Source organism: Dromiciops gliroides, chromosome 1 (genome assembly GCF_019393635.1).
Source record: "Dromiciops gliroides isolate mDroGli1 chromosome 1, mDroGli1.pri, whole genome shotgun sequence".
NCBI classification, from domain to species: Eukaryota; Metazoa; Chordata; class Mammalia; order Microbiotheria; family Microbiotheriidae; genus Dromiciops; species Dromiciops gliroides.
Window position 1 is genome coordinate 467,400,390 of NC_057861.1, and position 27,248 is coordinate 467,427,637.

Sequence of the window (27,248 nt, forward strand, 5' to 3'; positions counted from 1 at the left end):
AGTCACCAAATCCCCTCAGTGTCTCTGACTTGAGAGTTCTTCATGCTGCTGCTGCTTCTGTTACCACTACTAAATCCCACCATTGGTATTTCATCCACATGGGCTCTGGGCCAGTCCCTATCTCCATGTCACGGATCTCTCTTTATGACCTCCTAAGTTGTCTTCAGCTGGAAGAATGTCTCACTCTGACCAATTATTCTTTTGTCTCTGTTACTCCAGAATTTTATTTGAGGCATTATTTTAAAGTTGTTTGGAGGTCTCAGCGGAGTGCTTCTTCTACTCCACCATCTTGACTCCTCCCCCAGAAGTCCAATGTTTGTTCTTCTGAAAATTGTTTTAGCTACATCCGAGAAAGTATGGAATATTGTTTCATCTATATTATATACTTTTGTATAATTATTAGTATCTAATATATTCTCTTTGAATCACTCATTATTTAGGATTTTCAATGTAAAGTTTCCATTTGAGCATGTCTTTTTCTTTGTGTGTTCCTTGAACAAATTATTAATTTACTGCATTATGGTCTACAAAAATATATTTATTATTTCTTCTTTTTTCATGTATTTACAATACCTCTGTGCCCTAATACTTGGTCAATTTTTATAAAAGTTCCATATTGTGCTGAGAAACATGTTTTTGGAAGGCTGAATCAAGATGGTAGAGTGAGACTCAGCATTTTTACCCAGTTCACCCATCACATCATGCCCATAACAACCCAGATTATACACAATACTGAATTATGATGGGGGAAAGCCAAGAAAAAGTCACAATGAATGATTTTTTTTCAGGCAAGGATGGCTTAGAAAGATAAAGAGCTGAACACTAACATCAAGTCCAAAGTCAAGAAGAATGAGCCAACAAACAAACAAAAACTGACCATAAAGAATTATTCTGGTGATATGGAAGCTCAAGACAAAACACAGAGGACGGAAAATATTTACAAATCTTTGTAAAAAAAAGCCTCAAAGAAAAATGCAGATTGTACAAAAGCCTCACAAAACCTCTTAGAAAAGTCTAGAGGAGAGAGAGAGAAAACAAAACAAAACTATGATTTAAAAAAACAAATAGGAATGGTAGAGGAAATGAGAAAAACAATGAGAGCTATGAATGAAAATTATGATGAAAGAATTGCTGCTATTGTTCATCCTTCATTTTCAAAAAGGATCAATGACTTTACAGGGTAAGATCTTGACTTTAATGTGATTTTAATTTAAGGGAAGCAGAGCTGCACAAAGTCATCAGCCTCATTCTCTCTTTCAAAGTCATTGGAGTCCAGTAGCAAGACAAAATTCAAGATGACTTGTGATGGATGACCTGGGATGTAGTGGATGACTGACATCTTTGATATCTAACCAAGCTTTAAGTTCTCCACAGTTGTCTGCATTGAGAAACTGAAAAAATTAAACTGATTCTATTTTGATTCTATTGATTCTATTTTGTAATTAATTTCATTCTGCATCTTCTCTGACATTTTATATAACTGCTTAAATGATTATTTCTTTGTCTCTGAGTTAAGTTCATAAGTTGTCTTCCTGTAAATCACTGTGCTATCTTTATGTCAAGGAAATCTATTATTTCTGTACCAGCAGCCTTTCTTGCAGGATGCAGGTGGACACAACCAATCAGCATTCCCTAGTGACAAGAAATTCTCATCCTTTCCACAAATAAAAGTTAGATGACTTGATCCTACATCTTACCTATGTCTTGTCATATATATATATATATATATATATATATATAAAAATATATATACACACACATATATATATACACATACATACATGCATATATATGCATTTGTGTATGTATATCTATATACGTATACATATATATGTATGTATTTATTTATTTCCCTAAACTAGAAGAAGTCTTCTAAACCCCACTTCATGGCCTTTTTGTTAACTAAGGAGCTAAAGACCTGATTTGTTTGCAAACTGGATGCCTTTGCCAACAAATTCCTTCGCTCAGACTTTCCTCAGTTTCTCAGTTCAATCATGACAGCATCATTGGTGTTAAGGGAAACCAGAATGAAATGGTATAGATAAATGAATTATGACTGCTGTAAAAGAAATGTCCTACTGGTACTGGGCCAAAATAAACTTTTTCTCCTTGCTTAACACAGTCCTTGGAACATAGAACATAGGTATTTTTTTTGCAGGGCAATGAGGGTTAAGTGACTTGCCCAGGGTCACACAGCTAGTAAGTGTCAAATGTCTGAGGTCGGATTTGAACTCATGTCCTCCTGAATCCAGAGCCGGTGCTCTATCCACTGTGCCACCTAGCTATCCCCTGAACATAGGTACTTAACAAATGCTTGTTTAATGTGACTTGACTTTCTATGTGAAGGTCATCATAATTTTTCTCTCCATTACTAGGTAGCTAAGCTAGATAGATCTCAAAATTGAGAGCTGAGGCCACTTCAGGAGATACAGTCTAATCACAAGGAAGCCATGGCATGACCCCAATGGCTGTTGATCATTCAGTAGAAATATGTGTTGCATTGCACCCTTCCTGTGCTTGTCAATCATAGGGCTTGTCTCTAGCACAACTACATCTACTCTCCTTACTTGACCCCCTCCATCTGCTATGCAGGCTCCCAACTTCTCCACTTCTGATCTTGGTGTGAACCTGTCAAAGCATTTATTACCTAACTCCTTGGGCTGTCATTATATAGCAACAGTCATGCAAGTGCGATTAGGAAAATTCCTCTCTATGCCCCCTGAAAGCATACTTATCTCTTACCCCACATAATGTCATGGCTTTAGCAATCTTCCCTCGAATGGGCTCTACAGCAGGAATTGGTGAATAATAGTTCTTTCTTTCTCCTTTCTTGTTTTGGTTGGAAGAGAAAGTCACACAGGATGAGCAGGCATCCTGTTTTTTATTACACACTCTTTTAAATTAGCCCCCCCCCCAAAAAAAAAAACCCACACCCCTCTCCCAAATGTGCCTATTACTATCAAAAGTATCGCTGTCCTTCTTGTTACCCAGGTTCACAACCTTAATGTCATTTTCAACTTCTCAGACTACTTCAACAAATGCAAATCAGTCACCAAATGTTATTTCTTCCTCCACATCGCCTGCATCTGTTCTCTTTTTCTATTCATACAGGCTTGACCTTTGTTCAGAACCTCATCACTTTTTTTTTTAGAATAATTAGTTTTTCTGTCTCATCTTTCTCCTCTCTAATTCATCCTCCAAACAGCTGCCAAAGTGATTTTCCTAACGCATATGTTTGACCATGTCACTTCCATATCCAGATTTCTCTCAATTCTAGGATCAAATAGTATTTCATCTTTCATCTCATTTTAATAACTATTTTTGGATGTTTTGCTTAATTATAAATTTTATGTATGTAATTTCTAAATAAGAAATTATAAACAAATTATAAGATCATGCTCAGAAACATTTTACCTTTAGGGGAATACAATTTTTAAAAAAGAGTTTGAGACCACTGAGACAAAGCACCTTACTAATGAAGCCAAACTAATATATTTGGTTCCAATATTTCCTTCAGCTCAATATCTATTAACTACACCAAAGGCAGTCAATTGTTAAATGCATATTATTGCTCTCAACAGAGAATTGTAAAGTGTTTCTGTAATAATGCAAATATTTCACCACTACAAGCAAAAGCAATTAAAAGCATATTATATCAATGGTATCATTTTCCTGTATTTCTTTGTACCTTGGAGTAGAGAGGTATAATGAACAGCAACATTTCCCTGTTCATTTGAGAAAAAGGCTCATTTAGATTTATTTTCTCCTTAATTACTATCTCCAGGTCCCAATGTATATTCTTAAAATTATCAACAATTACATAAGTAGGCTTGAGATAAAGTAGTAAACTATAAATTTAGCATAGTTTACTCACATGCCAAATGGTTCTTGTTCTATGAAAGTTTGGTAGCTAAATGGATTTATTTTTAGTTCTGTGTGTCTGTGTGTTTGTATTCATGTGGATGTAAATGCATATGCATAGATGGCCACACAAAAGAAAAAAGGGCAGTGAGAATGCCAATCAGGCTGACATTTCTATAGCCCATCCTAGCTTTTCAAAAGACGGTTTTCCTGTCAGATGTATGTCTTTTGTAATAGAGATATTCCTTTCCCCCTGCACAGTAGAAACTGGTTATCAAAGAGCCTGTTTATCGTTGGGAGGAATATTTTCTGTAGTAGCCTTTTTGGAACTTATAGGGATTTCAATAAGATTTTTTCACTTATGACTCATAGAGATGTCATTTTTCCCCCTCTTTCTAAAGCTTATGACTACTTCCCATCATAAGCAAGAGAACTGGAAGCTTAAAATGAATATTTGTTTTTGTTTATGTTAAAATAATACCTTTAACACCTAAGTAAAGCGGCTCTGGAGCTATTCGATCTTGATAAGAGTAAAAATGTTTTACTTAGTAGAAGAGTGGAAGAGCAGAGCCTTTGGACAAGGTATGGCAGGGACCAAGCTGAAAAGCGGATCAGTCACACTAATGCAGGATTGAACCAGAAGAAAAGATGCAACAGGTCAGTGAAAATACCTTTATCTTTTTCTGAGGGGTGGAATACCATAAATGTAGGCAATGTAATTTTCTCATATTGTTGGAAAACTTCTAGAAAACCCCTAAAAAGGAGGTGATACTGTCCTATTTTCATTACTTTCTTCTCATTATAGCTCTTATTTGCCTATTGTCTTTTAAAGATTATGAATCTTTAAAATTATATTCAGAAAGTTAGACATTTGTATTAAATTGCTGGATGTTCATTAAGTCTTTATTGAGTCCTTAGGATATAATTGTATTTGGAAATCTTATTAGCATTTCATTTATGGAAATTTATTTCATGAACTCAAAAATGCACGTAACTATATTTAATATCATAATCATCATTAAGAAAGTGGTGAGCATTTTAGACAGCATGGAAAATTTTAAACTTAAGATATCTCCACTATTCTTGTCACCTAGGTTAGATGATGCCTAAGTCATCCTTTATTCTCACTCTCCACCCCCATATCAATATATTTTTCAAGTCATCAATCCTAGCTCTACAAAATCTCTCATATCAGTCAGGTGCTCATAATGTCTGGCTTGGAATACAACAATAACCTCCTACTTGATATCCCTGCTTTCAGTCTTTCCAATCTCTGATCCATTCCCCACAAGCTTCCAAACTTATGTTCCTAAATTGCAAATCTTACCAGTCACTCCTGAGCTTTAGTGGTTCCTATCAACCCCATTCTTAGTGCCAAGACACATAGCTTCAGTTAGCCTTGATCCTGGTTTCCAGATACCAGTCCAGAGTCTAATTTTTAGCATATAGATTATGGCGGCACTGAGTTAGCTCAGGTTTGGAACTAGATTCTTGTAACATAGAATGAAATTGTTTTACAACACCAAGATACTATTCTCTAACTTTTGCAGCCCACCTCTCAGTTGGCTTTTTGCACTTAGACTGCTGAATTAACCCATATTTTATTTTTCCTTTCCCATTGGTACTAGCCTAAGGCATGTGTTCCAAAGATCCTAGGCTCTTATCATTCATGCTTCAGTCTTGGGGGGTTTTTTGGTGGTCCCTGATCCATTTCTGCAGTTACCACATCTAGTCTCCCACCTGTCTGTCCAGGACAGAGATCACACTGGCTTCGGTGAGTCTTAGATGGAACAATGGAGTATAGTGCTGTTTTTTCATGTTTCTGTTCAATTGTCATTTTGTTTAATATTGCATTTCATCTATTTGTGGGTGTTTTTAGACAAAGCTAGAATAATTTATGTCAAAATATTTACCACAGGAAGCAGCTTCAGACTTTTTAACCACACCTTTCCAGTATCATTTGCAAATTCACCTTACTCCTTATTAGCACTTCTATATTCTCCTACGTTCATCACTCAGTAACCTTTCTTACTTTGAAATTCATGCTATTCACATCTGCCACCCAATCAAAATCCAGGTAGCTGTTGCCAATGGAGTCTCACTTCCCTTCCTTCCTCAATGAGTTTAGTACATGCCTCACTATTTTTCTCTCCTCTATAACTCCTGCCTTCATACTGGAAGAATCTAACATACATATTGACTCTCCCTCAAATTCCCTAGCTGCTTAATTCCTCAATCCCCTTGCTTCCCATGAGCTGTTCCCCCACCCCACATTAGACATAAACAAAGATAGTCATACACTTGATCATCACGTATTCCATGTTCAAGAATTCTAAAATTCGGGGCAGCTAGATGGTGCAGTGGTTAAAGCACCAGCCCTGGATTCAGGAGTACCTGAGTTCAAATCCGGCCTCAGACACTTGACACTTACTAGCTGTGTGACCCTGGGCAAGTCACTTAACCCCCATTGCCTGCAAAAAAAAAAAAAAAGAATTCCAAAATTCCCTTATCTGACCATAACTTATTTAGGCTTTTCACCTCTTTTCTGCTTTCTCTTCCAAACCCTTTTCTCAATCATCCTGAAACCTTTGATACTGCTGATCACCCTCTCTTTTTTGATACTTTCTTCTCCCAAGGTTTCAGAATACCACTCTCTCCTGGTTTTCCTCCTACCTATCTGATTGCTCCTTTTCTTGTTCCTCTGACAGATCCTCCTCCAGAACACACCCTCTAACCATAGGTATCCCTCAAGATTCTCTCCTGGGCCCTCTTCTCACTCTATATTAATTCAAATGGTGATCTCATCCTCTCCCATGGATTTACTTATCATCTCTATGATAATGATTCTTAAATCTACCTATTCTTCCCCAACCTCTCCACTGACCTCCAATCTCACATCTCCAATTACCTTGGAGAGAATGTCCAATAGACATCTTAAATTAAACATGTCTAAAACAGAACTCATTATCTTTTCCCCTAAACCTACCCCTTCTTCCCCTGTCTATTATTCTAGAGGGCAACACTATCTTCCCAGTTCCACAGGCTTGCAACCTAGGAGTCATCTTTGACTCTTCATGATCTCTCACTTCCCATATCCAATCTGCTGCCATGGCTAATTGATTTCACCTCTTAAATATGTCCCCTTCTCCTCTCTGACACTGCCACCACTCTACTGGTATAGTATTTGGACTATTATAATAACCTGCTGGAGGGTATTTTATGGAGGGATGCTGGAAGGATAATTTATGGAATTATGAAATGGGCAGGCACATCCAGTTCTTTGGGTACTCACTGGGAAAGACCACAATAGCAGCAGGAAATTAGGTTGCAATCATACTTTAGTAAGGCACAGAAGGTATTGGGCAGATGCTACAGAAAGTGCAGAGACAGATGGTTGAAAGGGTACAGAGGAAAATGGTATGGGAAGAGGGTGTTAAAGGAAGGTAGGCAGCAATGGTGAAGAGGAGTTTGAATTCTCATTTCCCTGATTCAGCATATTATCAGGATGTGATTTTTTTTTTGTTAACATATGATATAATTTGTAAATATGCTCCTTTGATCTTTGAGATGGTTTGGATGTGATTTCCAGGTTCTTTTTACAATCTTATTTCCAGGTATTGTCCCTTTATGTTGTCTACTTACAAATTTATTATACTGACCAGAAGTGGTATGACCATTAAAAAGGTTGGAGACACATAATTTCTGGGTAATTTAATCATTTTATTAATAAGGCCATCATGTCTATTAATAAAAGAATGGTCATTTGGACTTCTCTCTTAGACCAGAGACAATCATGGCAGAGGGCTCAGGGTTTATATGTTCTTTTAGAAAAGGAGTGGCAATTGATTCTGACTGGTTAATAATTAATAAGAAAAAGAATATTACAATGAGGGGCTGAGAGAAACATTATGGCACCCTTGGACAGAGAGACTATCTCTAGACCACCCCCAGCCTTGGTCAATCTATTCAAAAAATTTATGACCCACCCAAGCCCCAACACAATGGCTAATCCACCTGGGTGGGGTCTTGAACAGGAAAGCTACTCCAATCTCATCATCACTAATGTCCTTCAAGAGACTAAACTTTTAAAAATCAGGACTTTAGCAAAAGAGGGGAACTTTGGATCTCTCCATATCATTGGTTATTATTAATATTTTATCTCAGTAAATATGGGTTGGTAGAGGGGACCAGAATATGATATAATTTTAACATAGTCTGCCTGTCTAGTCTCTTCCCACTAGAATCCTTCTTCCACTCAGCCACCAAAGTAATTTTGCTGAAGCAGAGGACTAGTCATGATGCCCCCTTCTCACACTCTCAATCAACTTCAGTGACTCCCTATAGCCTCCAGAATTAAATATAAAATCTGTTTTGGGCATTCAAAATCCTTCATAACCTAGCCTCATTTTACCTTTCCTGGAACCCAAAAGACATTTTTAAAAAAATGAGTTGATGTCTACCCTTAGATTTCTTAACACCCCCCTCTTCCATCGCCAATCACACCAACAGTTGTAAGGCTGCACTAGCTCACCCAAGGACCTGACACTTGTGACATGGGCTTATAAGAAAACCTTGAACATAAGCAGATAAATCAAAAAGGAAGACATTAAGCAGAAAGAAATATGGCCTCCAGATCTAGTAAATGAGTTCAGGCATCTATAAATAAATATTGCAAAGAAAGGAAAATGATCCAACTCTTGATGAATCAGAGGACCCTATGAAATTTGAGAAAATGGAACTACAGCAAATTATTTCTGAGTTTTAAAAAGAAATGAGAATTATGAAAAGAGAATATATGGTCTGCACAGAAAAATAATAGGCAGAACAATAAAACCTGTTCTGTGATGGTGTTTCACTAAAGAAACAAATGAGAGAATAGATTGGAAACTCCAGTGTATTCTTCTTTCACTCCCTCTCTATTCTTTTTTTTTAAGATCATTAAGACACAACAGTAGCATTACAAGGCTTTCTGTATAATTAGACTCTATGACCCCTGATGATAGGGCTAAGAGGGAACATATGTGTCATCTCCCCATATCTGAATATAAGCAGTTTAATCTTGTTTAGTCACTTTTGATTGTTCATTAATGCTTACCTTTTTATGTTTCTCTTAACTCCTGTGTTTGAACTTCAATGTTTCTACACAGCTCTAGTCTTTCCATCAGGAATGCTTGAAAGTCCTCTATTTAATTCAGGTTCTATTTTTACCCTTGTAGCATTATACTAAGTTTTGCTGGCTAAGTTATTCTTGGTTGTCAGCCTAGATCCTTTGTCTTCTGGAATATAAAGGAGCTCTCTGCTCCTTTATAATGATGGCTACTAAATAATGTATGATCCTAATGGTGATTCCTAAATACTTGATTTTTTTTTCTTTCTGTAGCTTCCATTATTTGTTCTTTGATGAGGAAGGCATGGATTTTGGCTTAAATATTCTTGGAAGTTTTTACTTTGAAATTTGTTTCAGGAGGTGACCGGTGGATTTTCTCTTTTTCCCCTTTGCCCTATATTTTTAAAAGATAGGAGTGGCTTTCTTTTAAGAATTCTTGAAATATGATGTCTTAAATCTTTTTTTTTTTTTGGTCATGACTTTCAGGTAGTTCAACAATGCTTAATTTTTTTCTCCTCAATCTATTTTTCAGGCCAGTTATTTTGTGCTATGAGATGCCTCCTACTTTCTTCTATTTCTTTCAGTCTTTTGTTATTACTTCAGTGTTTCTTTATGTATCATGGAGTGATTAGTTTCTATTTGGCCACTTCTAATTTTCAGAGAGTTTGTTGTTTGGGCAAGGTTTTGTAGCTCTTCTTCTGAGCTGTTACTCTCTGCTCCAATTCTTTCTTCCATAGCTCTCATTTCTTTTCCAATTTTTTTCATCTCATACACTTATTTCATTTATAAAAACAATTTAAACTCTTTTTTTGTAACTCTTGCTTCAGCTTCAGAGGTTGTCTCATTGCATGAATAATTGAAAATCCTCTCTATTCTTGATGTGTTACGCTTCTTCATATTCTTTGTTATACCAGATCAGCTTTGTTTCACCATTTTCCATTTCAATGGGTTGATGGCAATATTCAGATTACAGTGGCTTCCCTTTCTCCCACACTCAGCTACTCTACCTTCCAAAGACATGTTTGTTCATAGTAGATCCAAGGCAACTCACCGTTCTGATAAAATAAAAACAAATAAGCAAAACATGGGTACCAAAAGACATTTTGAGATTAATGATTAACCAATAGCATTATTTCTTTTCAAAATACCATCTTTTTATATATGCTTCAAAAAAGTAATACACACCTATGTTGAGAAGAAGCCTAGTAAAAGGAAAAGTTCTTGTTGTTTGTCCTTTGGCAGTAGGGTGATGTCATGACTTGCACTGAATTGGATTTAAGTGAGGGAGGATTATGCAAAGTCATCAACTTCACTCTTTCCTCCAGAGCCATCTGGGTCTAGGGGAAATATATATATATATATATATATATATATATATATATATATCAGGACAACTGGAGATGGCCCCAGATGTTTAAGGCAATTGGGGTTAAGTGACATGCCCAGAGTCACACAGCTAGTGTCTGAGATGAGATTTGAACTCAGTTCCTCCCAACATCAGGGCCAGTGCTCTATCGACTGTGCCATCTAGCTGCAACATTACTCAACTTAGACTCTAGCTAAAGAAAATAAGGGTTTACCCAATAAGACTGGAAAAAGTAACCTGACCTCTGGCTAAGCTGCCAGAAAATGAAACTTAGCCTCTGGTCAATCCCCCTTTCTGCTAGAAAAGGGAGATTAGGCTTTTGAAAAACCTTATAATTTTATGATTATTTTATTCTTCTAAATTATCTGCAACTAAATGATAAAATCTTCTCAGTCTATTTATTCATTAAATTCATAGGTAATCTAGACATAAAACACTATGTATGTTAGCATGGCTTAGCTGTTAGCCTAAATAAGGGAGTTTAATTCTATAATAAAACTAAAAATAAATCAAAGTAATCAATAAAAGCTGATTTTCTTTTCAGCAGCAAAATGCCTGGTTTTGAGGATGAAAGTATGTTTAATTTTCCTTTCTTTCTCTATATATTGATAGCTAGTTTTAAGCAAATACCAATTTTTTAAAAATTATAGCCAATTTCATTAACATTTCTATTTCCAAGTTGTCTTAAGTAGAAGTACATAACTACTACCACCTAGAACACAATTTTTTATTTTGGGGAATAATATTATATCCTCATTTCCAAATGAGAGTAATACATGGCCTCTGTGGTATCAAGTTCTTTTTCAAAGTGATGTTTGAAATAAGCTAGTCTCTTTTTTGGTGGTTGAGTGGAGTCATTTAGGCTATAAGTTCATGGGACCCTTGAGGGATAGCTGAGTGTGGAGGTGGGAAGGAATAACAGTAGATTTGGATGAAAAAGATTCTGAGGTATTACTCTAAGCAAGTAGTTTGAGGAAACAGTAATCTATTGCTTAGTACATATTTTATCGTTCTATTAAAAAACAACGTATCTAAGTTCAGTGTCAGTCTGGTGGGCTTTCTCAGGGTATATGATTAATTTTGTGAGTTTTGTAGGAATTCTTATTGCTTAAGTGACTACAAATATATCCATGACATTTGGGATAGGAAATAATTGGTTTGGTAATATGGCATTTGGGGTGGGGTAAATATTAGAAAATCTTTAAGTTTTTGCATCTCTCCTTCACTTCTGTGGCCCCCAGGTGTTTTTTTTAACTATTCCTGTTGAAATATACTAGAATAAAAGAGACATCCTGGTTGTTTTTTTTTAAAATAGGTAAAGAAGGAGTACTGCTAAATTCCTTCTATGACACAAATATGATTTTGATACCTAAATCAGGGAGAGCAAAAATAGAGAAAGAAAATTATAGACCAATTTCCCTAATGAATATTAATGCTAAATTTAAAAAAACCCAATAATATCAAGGAGATTACCAGTAATATATCTCAAAGATCATACAGTATGATCAGGTGGGATGTATACCAAGAATACAAGAAAACTATAAGCAAAATTGACCATATTTATAACTAAAACAACAAAAATTATATCAATAGATGCAGGAAAAAAAATACAACACTGATTCCTGTTAAAAACATTAAAAAGAATAGAGATAAATGGAGCTTTTCTTAACATGATAAGCAATATCTATCTAAATCCAAGAGCAAACACTATTTGTGAAGAGGATAAACTAAAAGTCTTCCCACTAAGATCAGGAGTGAAGCAAGGATGTTGATTATCACCACTATTACTCAATATTGTACTAGCAATGCTAGCTGTAGCAATAAGAGAAGAAGAAAAAGAAATTGAAGAAATTAAAATAGGCAAAGAGGAAACAAAACTATGACTGAAGATGATATTATAGTATACTTTGAGAATTAACTAAAAGAATTAACTAAAAACTAGTGGAAACAAGTCATAACTTTAGCGAAATTACAGGTTATAAAATAAGCCCACATAAATCATCAGTAATTCTATATATTGTCAATAAAATCCAGGAAGAAGAGAGAGAAAAATTCCACTTAAAATAACTGCAGACAATATAAAATATTTGGAAGTATAACTACCAAGACAATCCCAGGAATTATATGAACACAATTACAAAACACTTTTCACACAAATGAAGACAAATCGAAACAACTGAAGAAATAATTGCTCAAAGTAGACCAAGCCAATATAATAAAAATGACAGTTTTATCTAAATTAATTTGCTTATTAAGTGTCATGCCAGTCAAACTACCTAAGAATTATTTTATGGATATAGGAAAAATAATAACAAAATTCATCTGGAAGAACAAATGCTGAAGAATATCAGGGGAATCAATGGCAAAAAAATGTGAAGGAAGGTTTTCTAGCAGTAGCAGATTTCAAACTATATTACAAATCAATAATCATCAAAACAATCTAATACTGCCCAAGAAAAGGTGGAATAGATTGGGTACACAATATGTAGTAGTAAATGACCACAGTAATCTGGTGTTTGATAAACCCAAAGATTCAAACTTTGGGAGCAAGAACTCACTATCTGACAAAAAATGCTAAGAAAACTGGAGAGCAGTTTGGCAGAAACAAGGCATGGACCAACATTTCACACTGAATACCAAGATAAAGTCAAAATGGGTACATTATTTAGAAATAAAAGATGACAAACTAGGGGAGCATGAAAAAACATATCTGTCAGATCTGTAAATAAAGGAAGAGTTTATGACTAAATAAGAGATAGGGAAGATCACAGGAAGTAAAATGAATAATTTTAATTACATGAAATCAATTTTATTTTGCACAAACAAAATCAATGCAGCAAAAATTAGAAGGAAAGCAGGAACTGGGTGGTGGTGGTGGAATTTATACCAAGTTTCTCTGAAAAAGGTCTCATTTCCCAAATATATAGGTAACTATGCCAAATGTATAAAAATAGGATCCATTCTCTAATTGATAGGTGGTCAAAGGATATGAAAAGGCAGTTTTCAGAAGAAATCAAAGCCATCAATAGTCATATAAAAATGCTATTCACTATTCATTATAAATGCTACATCACTATTAATTACAGAAATGCAAATTAAAACAACTCTGAGGTACCAACCTCACACCCATCAGATTGGCTAACATGACAGAAAAGAAAAATAGCAAATGCTGAAGGTGATGTGGAAAAATAAGTACACTAATACACAGCTACTGAAGTTATGAACTGGTCCAACCATTCTGGAAAACAATTTGGAACTATACCCAAAGGGCTATAAAATTGTGTCCACCCTTTGACCCAACAATACCACTATAAAGTTTGTATCCCAAAGAGAGCAAAGGAAAATGAAAAGGAGCTATATGTACAAAAATAGCAGTTCTTTTTGTAGTGACAAAAATTTGGAAATTAAGGGGGTGCACACATCAATTGGGGAATGGCTGAACAAGTTATGGCATATGGTTGTGATGGAATACTATTGTGCCATAAGAAATGATGAGAAGGATGGTTTAAGAAAAACCTGGGAAGACATATGAACTGATGCAAAGTGAAGTAAGCAGAACCAGAAGAGCGTTGTACTTAGTAACAGCAATATTTTAATGATAATCAACTGTAAAAGTCTTATCTATTCTAACCAATACAATGATCCAAGACAATTCCAAAGAATTCATGATGAAAAATGTTATCCACCTGCAAAGAGAGAACTGATAAATTTTGAGTACAGAGTGACACATACCTTTTCCACTTATTTTATTGGGGGAGGGGGTTGGTAACATGGCTAATATGGAAATTTGTCTTGCGTGACTTCACATGTATAATTGTTATCATATTGCTTGCCTTCTCAATGGGTAGGGAAGGGACTTGAAGAAGGGAAAGTTTTAAAATAAATATTTTATATGAATGTTAAAATAAATAAATAAATAATTATAATTATTACAAAATAAATAGTGGCTGCAACTCTTGCAACCAATTATAAGATACTCATATGCAAAGTCTTGCACTGTTGTTTAGTTAAAAGTGATGTTTTATGGTATAGTTCCAAAGCTGTGGACTATGGGAGCAAGGTACCTTGCATGAGTATTCCCCTGAATTGACCCATTGCTTTTATAAAATGATTAATTCTTTATACTGGCTCTTTCATTTCATTTGCAATATTATTTTATTCTCTATTTTAAGTCTTGCTTCATTCCCTCTAGGAATTCTAGTTGATCTTTTAGCCATCTGTGTTTTTCTTTGAAGGTTTGCATTTAGATGTTTGGAGTACTAGATGTACCTGACACTACAATAGTTATTTAACATGGATTTTTTAAAAACACATTCTTCCAGCCTTACTTTATAAATTGGGACTTTATATGAGGACCAGAGAGTACACTTCTGGAGGAGTGGCAGATGAAATCTGGTATAACTGAGGAAACAAAGATTCAAGCTTCTGAGGATCAAGCCTCCTTAGCTTGGCACTGGACCCTAAATACAGAGGGAGATATTTTTATGTATTAAAAATTATTAATCAGGGGTAGCTAGATGGCAAAGTGGATAGAGCACTGGCCCTGGAGTCAGGAGTACCTGAGTTCAAATCCAGCCTCAGACACTTAACACTTACTAGCTGTGTGACCCTGGGCAAGTCACTTAACCCCAATTGCCTCACTAAAAAAAATGTTTAAAATTATTAATCAAATAAGACCAATTAATTAAAAGAAAACAACAGGACACAATTTTAGATAATCTGATTTCTGTTTGGAGAGGGAGAGCAAATAAGCATGATTCCCTGAAATCAGAAAAAGAGATGTTCCACTCCCTCCAATTATCTGTTATCAATCAAAGAAATATGGAAAGAATAACTAATTGACTAGTACAGGGCCAATTTTCAGATAAGAGATATGGGTTACTTGAGATGTATAATTGTGAGAAAACTCCTTGCATCAATCTTTGAATCTGTCTGATTTTCTGGTCAGCAATAACCTAGGTCATGAGGGAGTATTGGGTATTAAGTAAACCACAATGACTCCATCTTGTGACTCAGTTCTGGATCCAGCTAAGTTCCCTTTCTATTCAATTATGGGTTAAGTCCAATTACTGTCTTGTGAGAAAACGTTATTCAATTATGAAACTTGATTATGTGGGGGGGGAAACATCATTGCACTGTTTGTAGCTCTGAGTGGCTGGGAAGCTGGACCACCTCTATCTGTGGCTTAGAGACTGTTAGCTAAGGACTCAAGTTGTGCTGACCAGAAACCCAGTCAGATCCAAAGACTGATGCAAGGATTTTCCTCACAATTATACATCTTTTTTTTTTTTTTGGTGAGGCAATTGGGGTTAAGTGACTTGCCCAGGGTCACACAGCTAGTAAGTGTCAAGTGTCTGAGGCTGGATTTGAACTCAGGTCCTCCTGACTCCAGGGCCAGTGCTCTATCCACTGCACCATCTAGCTGCCCCACAATTATACATCTTAAGCAACCCATATGTTTTATCTGAAAACTGGCCCCATTCTGGTCATTCAGATATTGTTTCCATGTTCCTTTGATTGGAAACAGACACTTGGGAGAGTAGGACACCTCTTTTATTTCAGGGAATTCCACCAGTTCACTCTCCCCCTTCCAACTTTAAAATTCCCTAATCTTTCCTCCAAATAGAAATCAGATTACCTAATTTTGCATCCTGGTTAGTTGTTTCCTTTTAATTATTTGGTCTTATTGCATTAATTGTTTTTAATGCATAAAAATCTATCCTTGACCACTACAAAGCCTCAGGCCAGGTCTGATCTGGATTGGTAATGGCTACTTGTGTTGATACACAGGCAAAGTTCCAAGTTGTGGATCTGTTCCTAGCTACGGGTCCTCTCCTCATTCCATACTGGATCCATCACCCAGCTCTGTGGTTGCAGCAACCTGTACAATACTTAAGAATAGGCCCCTTCCTTGCTATATCCACAATCAATTCAGGCCTTGGCCCAGAACAGGTACTTGAAAGCTTGTATGTCATATTTTGAGAAATTATAAATGGCAAAAGGTGAAGAGATCAGAGTGGCATTGCTTATTTTAATTTTGACCTTGATGTCTTCTCTGTATGGCTCTGTCAACTTGTGGTGAACCTAACAGGTCATATACAGATGTTATTGATAGTGCTGGTAGCAGACATCCTAGGAGACCTTAGATGCTTTGCTTTCATGCTCTGTGGTTTTGTTTGCTTGCAGGATTCTATTGGTAAATATTTAACTGGCTCTCAGAAAAAAAATGTTCATGACAAACTTTTAAGTTTAATCTGCATCATTAACATTTTCTCCATCATTTTTTTGTCTAGACAACAATAAATTAAGCCCAAATTTGTAGTGTTTTTCTAGTTCTGAAGTGTAAATGCTCACACTAAAAACTTAATGGCTCCCTTGAACTGGTACTAGCTAATTCCAGCACACCACTAGTTGCTTGGGTTCAGTGTTACCAAGGCCTAGGCACCGAGACTGCTGGATGCTAATGTAGCTCTGTTCCCTCCTATTCTTGGGTGAGGCTCTCTGGGCCTTGACTTATGTAAGCATTAAAGTGTTGGAGTTCTATATACTGTTTTGTCAGGGTACTGGTTTGGCTTCTTCTTTTCATGTGCCTCTGGCAGAACCATCAAAGTGCTGAGCTGGCTGGGTCCCATCTCTTGTTATCTTTCCATTAGGTTGACCTGGCTCTGAAGCAATGAATTGCTTGGGGGTTGGGCTACCTAGGCTTGGTCTTATCTCCTAACCTAGGTACATAGTTTAACATATGGTTACCTGAGCATGTCTCTGCTTTAAGCTTTTGTAGGATCGTCTCAGTCTTTGGGGGACAGTCCTAGATTTGATGGAGGAGTTTATGGCTGTTTCTCTTTGGTTGTTTCTTCTTGATCATTTTTGGAACTTTTCAGAGATGTCCGTGGAAGATCCAGGCTCCTCTAGGTCCTAATGTACTACCATCTTCCCACAATTCCTGTGCTTTATTTTATGAAAATTTCAATGTAGTAATACCATAGTATGCTTGACTATCTGGAATAATTGTGACTCTAGAAGCAATTAGAACAATTTCTTATTATGAACAGAGAAGAAAATAGACAATAAAAGACAGACACATTAAGATTAAAGAACACATGATATGAATGATCTATTAATGGTTGGTAATGTCTTTAAAATTCAAGATCTAACAGTACCCAAACTCAACAGCAAGAAGGAAAGGAGGAAAAAGAAATACAAATGCAGATAAAGGAGCAACAGAGAAAACAAGAAAGTCAGGGATTGCAGGCAGCAGAATTATTGATAGCAACTAAGTAGCTTTAGTGTAGAAGAAAAAGAAGTGAACATTTAGTAGGAGGACATTAGTTTAAACCTGACTGTACTACATATTACTACAACTTAAGGCAAGTCACTGAATTTCTGTTTTCAAATCAAAAAATAGAAATACTAAATACTTATGTTATCTACCTCACAGTTCTTTGTAAAGATCAAATACGATAATAAAAGTCACTCTGTAAATCACAGAGCACTGAAAAAAAAAACCCCAAACTGGAGTTTTTAGAAGTGGTAATGGAGGCATCAAGAAGCAGATCCAGTGATAAAGGGGAATAGACATGACCACGTCAGGAAGGTAAGTTCAAATACTGCCTCTGACACTTGCCAACTGTGTGACCCTGGGCATTTCACTTAGCAGCTTTCACTTAACCTTATTTTCCTCGTTGAAGTAATAGCAGCACCTACTACTTCACAGTGTTTGTTTATCTTTTAAGAATCAAACAAGATGAGTACTTTGTAAATCTTGAAGTGTTATATTAATACTAGATATTATTATGATCATTATCATCTCTAAGGTCTATGGCTTATGAGCTAGATCTAAGTCATATATACATTTGAAGCTTACTTTGGTATATAATGTGTTGGTCTAAACCTAATTTTTGTTAGACCGCTTTCCAGTTTTCCATATAGTTTTTGTCAGGTAGTTTGAGTCCTTACTCCAATAGCTGTGGTATTTGGATTTATTGAACAATCGGCTAACAGGTTTGTTTGTTTCGTTATGTTGCTTTAGCCTCTTTGCTAATATTTTATTTAAAATATTTGCATCAACACTGGGAATATATGGTTTATAGTTTTCTTTGGCCATTGTGACTCTGATTTAGATATTGTCATTTGTATCATAGAAGGCATTTGGTAGAATCTTTTCTCTTTTAATTTTGTAATATTGGAATTAATCTTTGAAACTTGATAAAATTCATCTGGCTATCCATCTGGTCCCTTTTTTTTCCTTTCAGAGTACATTTGTGGACTATTTACTTCCTTTTTCTGAAACTGGGTTATTTAATTTCTCCACTTTGCTCAATTAAATTGGGCAATTTATATTTTTATAAATATTCACTTTCATCGTTTAAATAGTTGATTTTATTGGCATAGAGTAGGTGAAATGTTTTCTAACAATTTCCCTTTCCTGCAGTGCCAGCACACTACTCAGACCTTACCACAACTACTATTGTCCCACTTCAGGCCCCTGATCTCCCTTTGGAAGGACCCCACAAGTCATCCATATGAACCTCAAATGAGCAGAATCTCCTCAACAACATTCTGACAATTAGTCATCCAGCTTCCACTTGAGGATCTAAATAATAATTAATAATTATTATTAATAGCACCTACTAAGTGCCAAGCACTGTGCTAAGCACTTAACAAATATCATCTCATTTGATTTTCACAACAACCTTGGGAGGTAGATGTTATTAATATCCTCATTTTATACTTGAGGAAACTAAGATAAACAGAGGTTAAGTAACACCCAAGGTCACACGATCAATAAGTGTCTGAGGTTGGATTGGAACTCAGGTGTTCCTGACTCCAGACCCAGTTGTGCGGTGTTGCTACCTAAAGTAACCTTGATACAACACATTCCTCTTTTGGGAAGAATTTCTTCATATTAACCTGAATCTTCCCATTCTAAAACTTTCTGAATTTTATCATTTTTTTTGCTTAAAAATATTTTATTGGAAAATTTTTAATATCACACTTTCCAATAAACACCCTCTCTCCTTTTAGTACCAATAACTGTTATTGAGACTCTCTAAAAATTCTGTACTTATATCCTACTACATTTTTGCAAAGAGGTAGCAGACTGTATTCTAACATCATTTGTCTGGAATTAAAACTTATTATTGCATTTGATCTGAGTTTTATTGTCCCTGATTTATCTTCATTAACATTATTATATTCATTGTATATGTTGTTCTCAAGGTTCTTGTTTTTTTATTGTGTAGCAGTTAATAAATCTTCCTGCAATTTCTCTGAATTTTTAATATTCATTTTTCTTATGGTATAGTAATACCTCATGACATGAATGTATGGGTTTGTCCTGCCATTCCTCAATTATTGAGGAATTTTGGGTTCTATGTTTTCCCCATTACAAAAAGTGTTACTGTGAATACATAGAAACATATCATATATGGATATATGATATATGACATGTATATGTCATATCCATATATGTAATCATTCTTTCTGTCATCTATATCCTGTATCTGGACAATCTGACCAGGATTGGGGACAGTGAAATAGAGATTTTGAACAGTTTGAGAACTTTTCTTGCCTAATTTCCTTTTCTTTCTTTCTTTCTTTCTTTCTTTCTTTCTTTCTTTCTTTCTTTCTTTCTTTCTTTCTTTCTTTTTTTTGTGAGGCAATTGGGATTAAGTGACTTGCCCAGGGTCACACAGCTAGTAAGTGTCTGAGGACAGATTTGAACTCAGGTCCTCCTGACTCCAGGACCAGTGCTCTATCCACTGCACCACCTAGCTGATCCATTTGCCTAATTTGAAAATGTTTTCTAGAAAAGTTGGACCAATTAATGCCTCTAATAACTGTGTATTAATATTTCTATCTTTCTATAACCTCTTAAGAATTGAGCACTATGATTTTTTTTCTATTTTTGCCAGTTTGAGGGATGTGAAGCCATACCTTAAAATTATCTGAATTTACATTTCTCTTATAAAGGATTAAGGTCAGCTAGGTGGCACAGTGCTAGACTGCTATGCCTAGAGTCAGGAGGACTCATCTCCCTGAGTTCAAAACCAGCCTCAGATACTTACTAGCTATGTGGTCCCTGGCAAGTCACTTAACCCTGTTTGCCTCAGCTCATTGTCTGTAAAATGAGCTGGAGAAGGAAATGGCAAACCACTCCAGTAACTTTGCCAAGAAAATCCCAAATAGGGTCATGAAGAGTTGGGCATGAGTGAAAAACAACTAACCACCATAAGACATTGGGACTGATGAAAACCCCAAGAAACAGAGTTTCTCGGTAATTAATAATCAATTTATTAATTAGGTTAGCCAGCAACCAATAATTTTTTTTGCAATCAATACATTGATCGTCAGTGGTTTCTCTCAGTAACCAAAGAAACAAAGAGAGACCCTGAAACTCCTTAAATCCTCCTGAAAGGAAATTCCCCTGACAGATAAAAATCAACCATTTTAATAAGGAGGTGGGTTAAGAGTCTTCACTTCTTCTTGCTGAGAATGTGGTTTGATCTCAAAACTCAGCAGCCTCTAGAAATCTGGGCAGGGGAAGCCATTTCCAACCCAACCTCTCTGGCTGGTTTTCTATTTCATGACCTGGATCACTCTAAACTCTGATGGAAGAGATCAAAGACAGAGGTTCTTTCCCTCAGGGTAAGGACTCCCCCAGACTGGATTCTGTTTATATTCTTTTTTTGTTTGCTTGTTTGTTTTGCAGGGCAATGAGGGTTAAGTGACTTACCCAGGGTCACACAGCTAGTAAATGTCAAGTGTCTGAGTCCAGATTTGAATTCAGGTCCTCCTGAATCTAGGTCTGGTGCTTTATCCACTGTGCCACCTAGCTGCCCCCCTGTTTATATTCTAAACAGAAATTAGTTCTCCTAGTTGGGTGGAGTCCCACAAAAGTTAGGTGGGGTTCTGCCCCAAATTGAGTACCATGTACCTTAAGGGCTAGAAGCAATTTCATCAGTCTGACATGCATGCTCTTCAGAGACTGATTGACCTTAACAGCAATTGGGCCTTAAGAGAAAATAGAAAGAAAAAGATGGATCACAATTTAATAATTAGTTGTGAATATAATAGTACAATATTAATGTCTCAGGATTAAGAACGTTTTTCAGGGGACAGTTAGGTGGTGCAGTGGATAAAGCACCGGCCCTGTATTCAGGAGTACCTGAATTCAAATCTGGACTCAGACATTTGACACTTACTAGCTGTGTGACCTTGGGCAAGTCACTTAACCCCCATTGCCCTGCCCCCCCAAAAGAATATTTTTCAGATTGTTTTAAATATTTTATATTTATCCTTTTGAAAATTATTTGTCCATATCTTTTGACCATGTATATATTAGAGAATTTTTCATTATGAATGTGTATGAGTTTCATATGAATTTTTGGATGTCAGATTTAAGGAGAGATGCTTGGATCCATCTATTTTAACTCATTAATACCTTCTTTTCTTAGAATATGAGCATTGATTTTGTCCAATTTTGTAAAATTTTTTTAAATGAAATTGTCTATTTTGTTTTTTTTTCATGTAGCTCTGGGACCTGGGCCTTCTACAACTCTTGGTTCATCCAAAATGCCTTTGATTAGTGTAATGATGCATTTGGATAGGGCAGCCTTCACCCCACAGAAAAATCAAACAATACAAAGATGTCACAAGAGTTCACAAACAGCTATAAAGACTAACATGGTATTCAAATAGCCTGTCAGCTCCACTTGGCAAGGCAGTGAGCTTGTTGGTGCCACTGGAACAACTAGGACATTCTGGTGGATTGCTATCTCTTTCACAGGGTCCTACATAGTGTTTCTCAGTGTCACAGTTTCTCCCTGTCATTCTGGCCCTCCTTTCAGGCCAAATATACTTTGGAATTGCTTAATTCCATCCTTTTTTTTTTTTGGTGAGGCAATTGGGGTTAAGTGACTTGCCCAGGGTCACACAGCTAGTAAGTGTTAAGTGTCTGAGGCTGGATTTGAACTCAGGTACTCCTGACTCTAGGGCCAGTGCTCTATCCACTGCGCCACCTAGCTGCCCCTTAATTCCATTCTAATCAGACTTGCACTGATTAGTAACTCACTGGATTTTCTCTCCAAGTAGGATTCTACCAAGGAACTATGTAGGCAATTCTGTTCTTTCTCCAAGGAGAAAGGAAATCCATCCCCTCCTTAAAAAGTCAAGTCCCTTAACTCTTGAACTTGAGAACTCTCAAATGTACCCCCAAGCCTGTGTTTCCCTTTTTCTGAGTAGACATGCATCTGTCTGCTTTCACCATGTGTTTCTGTAAGTAATTTCTCAGCATTCTAACTGCTAGCATTTCTACAAGCTCATGCAGTCATTTCCAGTTCTAGGGGAAAATAGCCTATTTGACAGCACAGGAACTTCCTCCACTCCTACCTAGTGAATGTAGGTCTACTCCATTGCATGCTGATTTAAGTATCTTTTGAAAAGATGTACAAGAGACAAAACCAGTCTTTTAGTCACTTTTATATGTAGTAAAGTGGTAAATGTTTAGCAACTGGCTTTTTAGAAACACGTTTTAGACACACTTTTAAGTTTAATCTGCATTTTTGACATTTTCTTCATCATTTTCTGAAATTTAGACAATCAAAAATAATAAACCAAGCCCTGGTGTATATCATTTGCTGATTTCCAAGGTATAAATGCTCAGACTGAAATTTTAATAATTGTCTTTCTGATTCCATCACACCACTGTGTATTGAGTATGTTTTGGACTCATTCTTCCAGAGGTAGACTAGCTATATCTGCCCTTCAGGGTTCTAGGGTACCCTGAGGCAGTGGAGGAATTTGTCTTTCCCTAATGCTATCAGTTTGAGCACCCATCAGCTTACTACCCTCACTGCCAGATACTAAGGAATAGCATCTCAGTTTATTTTAATAATTTAATCATCAATTAATATCAACACCCCTTTTGCAAAGGGATATTTACTTCAAAGTAATAGCAAGAACAAATGAACAAACATTACCCCTTAGCACTTAGGGTACACATCATCAGTTCCTATGTAACACTCATACCATTGAGTTTGAGTCCAGATACAACATGACTCATATATGAGTCCTTGTCTCAGCTACTGCTGGACTATATCCCAAAGATCATCCTTGAAGGTCACTCCTTGCTCTGCCTGGCATGGGTGCTGTGCTTGCTTAGACTCTGAAACACTAGGATTTTTGAGTGTCCTCCTGACCTTTAAAAACTCACAAGATTGGAGGCTCCACTACCTTCATTTACAAAAGAAAAGAATAAATGCAGAGACCAAGGCCCAAGGTATTTCTTAGAGCCACATGACCTCAGTAGAAAGAAGGCTTCAAGACCTCATCTCATAACATTGTCTCTCCAGATACTGTAAGAGAAAGTTTCAAAAGATCTTTGAAGAAAGCAGACAAAGAGTAATGGGCAAAAAGACCAACTCAAATTTTATGGTGCCCCCAGTTCCGAGTAAGCTAGATCCTAACTTCTTAAACTGTGGATTGCAAACCCATATGGAGTCGTGTAACTGAATGTGGAGGAGACAAAAAATTGGCAACAGTAAAAGGTAATGTATATTTATTTTATATACCTATATACCCAGAGTTGTGTAAAAATTTATCAGGCAAAAAGGGGTTGTGAGTGGAAAAAGTGATCTACATGATTATCTTCCTGAAACCAGTTGCAAAATATCTATATATGTTCCACAGTCTCTCCAAGAAACTTCAAATTACATGTTAGTGTGACCTCACCATTCTCCACATTCTCCCAAGTAGACTACTTAGTCTCTCCATGTGAGGAATTTTCATCAGCCAAGCAATATTGATACACTCTGCACATGTGCCAATCCCCATTACATACAGATCACATAGAGGATGAGCTCCTTCTGACTCATGTTCATCCAATCAATCAGAAATGCACCAATGGGCATATTCTTACTCTCCATGGAAAGATGCTCTCCAGAAGCCTCCAATCATACTTTATAATCTCAGTAGGTTGATTGATGATTTACCAGATTTATCATGGATCCCCTGATGAATTCCATTATACCCCTCACATTAAATATTTGCTATCTAGGCAAATCAAAAAGTGGGTGCCTTTGGGATAGTGGTCAATATCTCCAGTTCTGAATAGGTAACTCGGTGAGGATCCATCAGTTTTCCTTTCCCCTATTGCCTCCCCTAATGTTTGTCCTGAGCACTTATGCATTCCCAAAATTAAACTAACAGTCTTTTGAGAAGGTACAGACATCTATTAGTTGATGACCTAGAGATTATACTCTTCCTCAAGTACATAATTGTACAAATTTTACAAGCAAATTTTGTTGTTTTGGTGAGACAATTTGGGGTTAAGTGACTTACCCAGGGTCACAAAGATGGTAAGTATCAAGTGTCTGAGACCAAATTTGAACTCAGGTCCTCCTGAATTCAGGGCGGGTGCTCTATCCATTGTACCACCTAGCTGCCCCTACAAGCAAATTTTAAAAAATATCACAAGTCCATGATTGCCTTGATTCTTGTCAGGGCCTGCTATAACACCCCACCCCTCCAAACAAAAACAGTGCCAGTTAATTATTAATTAACATTAATTAGATTCTAATTAAAATTAATTAATAAAGAGCTAATTAATTGATTCACAAGAGTTCTCAGGATTCATAAAAGTATTCTCAGGATTTTCTCATTCCTTTGTCATTTCTTACAGTGCAATAATATTCCATTATATTCATATACCATAGTTTGTTCAGCCATTCTGCAATTGTCACATCCTTTTTCCACTTTTCTTTTGCATTTTCTCTCTACTCTCTTCTTATTTTAATCAATTCTTGAAGATCCAGCCTAAAAGGTGAAGTTTGTTTTGTTTGTGTCAATTCCCTTCCTCCCATTGTTTTCCCTCCTAATTTCCTGCTTGGTCTTTCTATGTTCAAATATCTTTTTTTCTGATTCAGGAAAGAGCGAGGTTTATTGGATGCCTGCTCCTCTCCACTCCTTCCTCCTCTACTCCATTCTCCTTTCTCTTCTCAAGCACAGTAATTATGAGTGATTATGTTTCATTCATTCCTTCTAATTTCGATATGAGTGTATTCTGTTTTATTTCCTTTCTTAAAACCATAGGAATAGAACCAAACTTTTTTCAATTCTCTCAATAAATACCCTTCGAAGGCACACTAATTTCTTTACCCCAATCATGGCAGTCTGGTGAAGCCAATGACGGACCGTTTCTTAGAATAATGTATAAATAGAATAAATGCATAAGATAAAATACATAGGATTACAAAGGACATCAAATATGTAGAAATACAGTTATCAAAATACTCTTTAAAAAGTTCATGGATCCCATCGCCCATTCCGCGCTCCGGATCGTCCAGCTGCACCAGCTGCTGCTGCTGCTGCTGCTGCTACCTGCTCTCAGCTGGCCTCGCCGCAGCCTCTGGAGAAGCTCGAACTGTTCCCCGCGAGGACGCGGCGCGCGTGGCACGGTTAGCGGCTCATGCTGTGGCTGGGACGCGCTGGCCCACGTCTCCACGGTGCTGGCGGTGCGTGGAAGCCCTTTGCCAACGTCTTCTCCTTCATCTACCGGCCAGTGTCTTGGAGCAGCGGCCTGCCCTACTTCTGCCTCTGCCTGCTCCAGCTGTCCGTGAGAGGCCCGCAGGTGAATCGAAACACCACTTTGACAATGTCTTTGACAGACTGAATTTTGCAAGAAATATGAATTTGAGCCTTAGAGTCCCTTTTGTGCTCACATAATGTTGTCAGGAACACTCACTTAAGGTGAATGAAATGGCCTTTGCAAAAAAAGTTATTCATAATAGTCACCCTGAAATGGAATCAAGGATTTTTAAGATCATAACTGGTTCTTTGCCAAATTGGCTATAACAAACATCTGGGCCAAGGACTACTTTGGTGGAGCCAAAACAGTGACACCTGAAAATATTATAAAGCCAAATCTTACTGAAGGTTTGACTTCAATTCTGTCATGATCATATGGTCAGTTCTATTATGATGTTTGAGTCACGTTGTTTGGAATGCATAGAGAAACTGCTTAAAATTTTCTCGGTGCATAGTTTTGTGTGTCTATTAAGCTTATGGTTTTTTTACATACTTAATATTTTGAGCAGACGCTTGCTGTAGGAAATTTAAGTATTTTATAACATTTTGAAATTTGGGTGTTTTTGGAGGGTTTTTTTGGGGTGGGGGTGGTAATAAGGGTTAAGTGACTTGCCCAAGGTCACACAGCTAGTAAGGGTCAAGTGTCTGAGGCTGAATTTGCACTCAGGTCCTCCTGAATCCAGTGCACCATCTAGCTGCCCCCTTGTTGTTTTTGTTTTGTTTTTTAAAGAAATATCATTAAGAAATCCTGGTTCCATTAAATATTAAAGTAGTTTTCCCAAAAATGAAAGCTGCAAGTTTAAATTGGCCTTTGAAATTGGAAGCTCTTTCAGTGTAACCTTTATTCCTGGAAATTTCTTTGCCCACTAAACCTATTATTCATTTACCTTCTAAGGTCTTTGATAGCTTTATCTGAACAGGATGAAAAGGGGTTAATTTTCCCATACTTTGAATGTGCCTGAATCTTGGCAAACAGAAAAACTTTATTTAAACCCAAATGGAGTTTTAAACAGTTAATCAGTGTCTGTCTGGTGATTGTGGAGGAGTTTGCTTGTTATACAGGTACAGAGTCAGACTGTGAAGAAACAGCTGTGATAATATGTGACAATAATATTGAATCAAGTAGGCAAATGAAATTTTTCCTGTTTGATGTTATCCATTTTATTTTAATTTCTTCCTTCTCATGACCCCCCCCTTAAAAACAGATATTTTATCTATAGAATGGAAGGAGAGGGAATTTATGGGTAAGTAACTGAGATCTTGATTAACCAGATGAGTCCATGGTTTCAGGTGAAGTATCAAATCATAATTTTACCCATTCTAGAATGT

The 27,248-nt window shown here is 36.5% G+C and overlaps 1 pseudogene; it reads left to right on the top strand.

The window, feature by feature from the left end:
• The first annotated feature begins 1,070 nt into the window (after nucleotides 1-1,070).
• On the top strand, nucleotides 1,071-26,290 carry LOC122750480 (annotated as a pseudogene).
• Nucleotides 26,291-27,248: the final 958 nt, after the last annotated feature.